The sequence below is a fragment of the Cebus imitator genome, unplaced genomic scaffold (genome assembly GCF_001604975.1).
Source record: "Cebus imitator isolate Cc_AM_T3 unplaced genomic scaffold, Cebus_imitator-1.0 Scaffold76, whole genome shotgun sequence".
In the NCBI taxonomy this organism is placed as follows: Eukaryota; Metazoa; Chordata; class Mammalia; order Primates; family Cebidae; genus Cebus; species Cebus imitator.
Window position 1 is genome coordinate 8,013,807 of NW_016107391.1, and position 5,462 is coordinate 8,019,268.

At 49.5% G+C, this 5,462-nt stretch overlaps 1 pseudogene across 1 annotated transcript; it reads right to left on the reverse strand.

The window, feature by feature from the left end:
• Positions 1-221: 221 nt before the first annotated feature.
• On the reverse strand, positions 222-1,049 carry LOC108307145 (annotated as a pseudogene). The gene has a single exon (XR_005200926.1). The product of XR_005200926.1 is annotated as a vacuolar-sorting protein SNF8-like (transcript).
• Between the last annotated feature and the right edge of the window lie 4,413 nt (positions 1,050-5,462).

Consider the following 5,462-nt stretch of genomic DNA (forward strand, 5'->3'; position numbering starts at 1 on the left):
TTACCTACCATTACACTACATTTGCTTATTTTCCTACCTTTGTTTTTTTTTTTTTTGAGACAGGTTCTCCCAGGCTGGAGTGCAGAGGCATGATTATATCTCAAAGTGGCCTTGACCTCCCAGACTCAAGCGATCTTCCCACTTCAGCCTCCAGAGTACTTGGGACTATAGGTGTGTGCTACCGTGACCAACTAATTTTTAATTTTTTTTTCTATTTTTTTTATAAACAAAACTGCCCAGGTTTATTCGCCAGTAGTCCCTCCTCCTCCTCCCTGCCTGCTACTGTGTGCCCTTCCACGCAGTCAGGGGAAGGCTTCTCTGGCCTCCTCAGCTGTAATCTCCTGGGAGTAGAGGTCAGTGAAGAGACCTGGCAGCCAGCAGTGGTCCTCCCCCGGGGCAAGTCCAGCCACGCCAGCCCTTCCTTCAGCAGGTGTTCCAGGACTTGCCGCGCTTACTTGGTCTCCCATTTAAGACTGGCTTTGATCTTACTGACAGTCATGTAGCCATTTTTCTCTGGCAGATGCAGCACCACGGTGTGATCCATATTGAGTTCAGCTGGAACAGACTGAATGAGGTAAGTGCCGCCCACAGGGATGATGCATACGCCAGTCCCAAATGCCTTTAGTTTCCTGATGGCCCTGATCAGGTCGTCTTGACTAACATCCTGGGTGAACTTGCCCCTTCCCTTCAACACCTGTTGATGTAGTTCCTCCAGAGTTATCAGACCTCCCTTCCGATGCTTCAGCGCCAGGCACACTTCAATAATTTGGACATCTAATTCATAAAAGTCCCCCATGTCCAGCATCTCAGACCAAAATCCTTTTCCAGAGGCCAAAGGATCCATGCCAACGGTTGCACATGTCCTGGAACTGCATACGGAACTCACAAGTCTTCCGGATCTCCTGCTTGTGCTTGCTGGCAAATTCCTCCAGGTTGGTCTTGAACATATCCAACTGCTTTGACAACGGGGCTAGCTGGTCCTCAGCCAGGACCATCCCTCACTCCTTATACTTGGCCTCTGCAAGTTGTTTTTTTGGCAGACGCCAGCTTCCACCCCACGGCAGTGCATCCCCGCCCTGGGCCCTCGGGCCACCCAGCTGCCAGGACCCCAGGTCTTGGTGTCCCGGGCTCTGCCTCTGGCCAATTTTTAATTTTTTTGTAGAGACTGGATCTCACTGTGTTGCCCAGGCTGGTTGTGAACTCTAGAGTTCAAGCAATCCGCCTGCCTCGGCCCCCCAAAGTGCTGGGATTACAGGTGTAAGCCATGGCGCCCAGCCCCTCCTAGCTTTCTTACTGCTGCTTTCCAGACTCCTTTGCTAGTTCTTCCCATCCTCTAAATATGGAAATGACCCAAGGCTTAGTGCTCACACCACTTTTTCTCTCCTCTTACAGGTGAGCTCATCTAGCCCTGTCTATATGCCAAAGAGTCCCAATTTGTATCCTTAGCCCAACTTCTCCCCTACACTCCAGTTATATATTCAACTGCCTACTTGACATGACTCAGATGTCTAACACTCATCTCAAACAATTCCTGATCTCCCAAACACCTTCCACCCCAAATCCTGGTGTTTTCTATTTTAGAAAATAGTACCGCCATTCATGCAGTTATCCTTGACACCTGTTTCTCTCATCCTCCACATGTGATCCATCAGCTACACTTCCAAATACAGGTATTGATCGACTTACGACCTATGCAACTTACGACCATTCGACTTTACGACCACAATCGCTAGCCACGACTGCTCCGCATCTGGCAGCGCAAACGTTGCCCAGCAGGGCGTATGACAGTGCGGACTAGCTTCCGGCGGCACTACCATCTCTGCGTGCACCATTTCAGCTGTACATATAGCCTACTCAACTTACGACCAAACTGTGTTACAACTGGTCTGCTGGTCCCAATCGTGGTCATTAAGTCGAGAACTAGCACATCTTTCTCCTTTATCTCTACTGGCCCTGTCCTAGTCCAAGCCTTCTAAAAGGTCTTGCTGTTTCTCTTCTTCCATCCACTACAATCCATTCAATCACAAGAGCGCTCTTTCTATACTGCAGAGGGGATCCTGCCTGCCACATGCTGCTTAACCTCCATCACCCGAGGTTACCACTTAATGAAAATGGAATGAAGTGTCTGGGCACAGTGGCTCACACCTGTAATCCCAGCACTTTGGGAGGCTGAGGCAGATGGATCCCTTGAGGTCAGGAGTTTGAGACCAGCCTGGCCAACATGGTGAAACCCCATCTCTACTAAAAATACAAAATATTAGCCGGGCGTGGTGGCAGGCGCTTGTAATCCCAGCTTCTCGGGTAGCTGAGGCAGGAGAATCGCTTGACCCCAGAGCCGGAGGTTGCGGTGAGCTGAGATCGCACCACTGCACTCTAGCCTGGGTGACAGAGCGAGACTTCATCTCAAAAAAAAGAAAACGGGATGAAATTTCACTTTCTTCATTCACAGGGCTCTTCATGATTTGGTCCTTACCTGCTCTTCTGCCCTCATCTGTTCTCACTCTCCCCCAATTCATTAATCTCCAACCATGTTAGCCATGCTGTTCCTGGAACATACCAAGCTCATTCTTAGAGACACTTCTTTTATCTCTTTCTGTGGCTGGGGCCTTATTACGCAGGTTTCTGGTTAAATGTATTGCCCTCCTCTCCCTTTCTAACCCTGCTTTGTTTTCTTCGCAGTATTTATCCACCTAACATTTTCTTATTTGTGTTTATCACATCAAACCCACTAGATGGTAAGCTCCCTGAAGGCAAAAGTCCTTCTCTTGTTTACCACTGTCTACAACATGATAGGGTGAGGGTGCTAAACAAATATTCATTGAATGACTGACTGGCATAGTCTATACCAGCAGATTTCTGGGCCTAGACTCAGAGATGCTCCCTGCCACTCAGTGGTCCCTTGGCAGACAGGCCTTCCTGACTGGGCAGTCAGCAATCAGGCACTCGACCTGTAGGACATACCCAGGTTATACTTGATTATCTCATTGATGATCCCAGTCTAGCTCCTGGGATGTTCAGCAACTCAGGGCCTGCGTGGAGCTCCATGGGTGGCTGACTGGCTGGGCTTTGCAGAGTTTTTAAATTGCTCTTTCTCTCTAGTAGTCCTTGCTCCAGTGTGCTGGTCCTGATGACATATTGGTGCTGTGGTCCTCTGGGCGGAAGAGTAGAGAGACATAGTCGGTGATGATAGGTCATGCCTGCCATTGTTTTCTCGTCTGGGAAGAAGTCCTTGCTGCATTGTACTGCACCGCCCTGCTCCTGAGACTTCCTGGCCCTGCTACCAGGTCCTGCATTTCACAGGCCTCTGTCAAACTCTCCATTTCACAGAGGGACACTGTGGCCCAGATGGCTGGAGGCTACTTCCATGGTCACGCTGTGGACATGGGATTAACCGGCACTAGCATTCAGCTTCTGGTGGCCAGACTGGGTTTCTGGACAGGACTCTTCATCCTGGAGGGGAGAGAGGGCAGCCTTTGGAGGGGCCAGAGGGCAAGCCTGTAAGAGGGCAGGCTCAGTGAAGATGCACCCTTGGGACAGCCAACTGGCTCTCTGGCACCATCTGCTGGCTAAAGCCAGTCAGTACTGGTAGTTCTTGGGGCTTGACCTGGACGACAGACTAGAGCAATCCTGTCCCCATCCCTGCCTTAGCCTGGGCCCAGCATGACAACTCTGAGCACATGGTGGGCACCATGTAACCCCATAGTCATTCCACATTGAAGAGAGGTGGGTGTAGCCCATGCTCCTCCATGAAGTCAGACTTATCTGTGAGAGTCAGCCAGACCTAGGTTCAAATCCCACCTCCCCACTTTCTTGCTGTATGGCTCTATTACTTAACCCATGTCATTCTTGGAATATCTCCTGTAAAATGCAGATTATAATAGTAACTACCTCCCAGGGTTGTTGTGAGATTAAAAGGTTACAAAGAAAGAGCTTAGCTCGGTAATCTGGCAGGCCCATACTCCAGGTACGTTCGTGGTTGTGCTTACAGGCATGATGATTTGGGAAGTATCACTGTTCAGTCCCTGCTTCATGGGTAGGCCCACTTTGGCTTGCCAAGACCCTCGAACCTAGCCTAGGCCCAACGGAGTCTAGGGTTCCTGACATCTGATGGTGGGGTTACAGATGTGAGTCAAGAAATGTTTTCCTCCATCACTTAGGTGTAGATGTCACTTCTGCCTAGAGAGTCCACAGCAGCTTCCCAAGGGCAGGTCCATGGTCCACCAGGAAGGTATTACACTGGCTGGTTCCGATAGAGGAAAGGAAGCTGTAGCTTTCTGTAGCCTTCTCAAAGGTCTTAGTTGAACTCTTGGGCCATGGGCAGATAAGTCCTCCCTGTGGCGTTGCAGAAATTCCTCACCTTCCTACCCAACATCTCCTGTATTCCTCCAGCCTTGGCTGTGAAGGGTTGGGCAGCCATGTGAAGGAAACGCTCCAGGGACTCAAACTTCCTTCAGGAATTGACACTGGCATCATGTTAAGAATGTTACATGCATTCATATGTTGTCACCTTCTCCCCCCAACAACTTTATTTTTTTTGAAATGGAGTCTCGCTCTGTCACCCAAGCTGGAGTGCAATGGCACGATCTCAGCTCACTGCAACTTCTGCCTCCTGGGTTCAAGCCATTCTTCCTCCTCAGCCTCCCGAGTAGCTGGGATTACAGGCACCCGCCATCGTGCCCAGCTAATTTTTTTTGTATTTTTGTAGAGATGGGGTTTCACCATGTAGTCCAGGCTGATCTCAAACTCCTGACCTCAGGTGATCTGCCCACCAAAGTGCTGAGATCCTAGCCTCCCCAAATGCTGGGATTACAGGTGTGAACCACCACACCTGGCTTTTGTCCCCCTTTTCTACTGAGCTATGATTTACATGCAGTAAAATATATAAATATAATCATAGCTCAGTGAATTTTTGTATGTGCATACACTCATGAAACCACCATCTGGATCAAGATAGAAAATGTTGACCAGGCATGGTGGCTCACACCTGTAATTCCAGCACTTTGGGAGGCCGAGGTGGGTAGATTACCTGAGGTCAGGAGTTTGAGACCAGCCTGGTCAACATAGTGAAACCCCATCTCTACTAAAAATACAAAAATTAGCTGGGCGTGGTGGCAGGCACCTGCCATCCCAGCTATTTGGGAGGCCGAGGCAGGAGAATCGCTTGAACCCAGGAGATGGAGAGGGTAGAGTGATCCCAGATTGTGCCACTGCACTCCAGTCTGGTCAACAAGAGTGAAACTCCGGCTCAAAAAAAAAAAGCCATTGTGGTGGTGTGCACCTGTAGTCTCAACAACTCGGGTGGCTGCAGTGGGAAGATTGCTTGAGTCTGGGAGGTCAAATGCAGTGATTGCACCACTGCAAAAAAACAGAAGAAAAAAGAAATATGTAACATTCCAAAACTTCCCTCATCCATATTTGTCACCTGCCAAAGGTAATCATTCTTTCTTCTCTCACCGTGGATT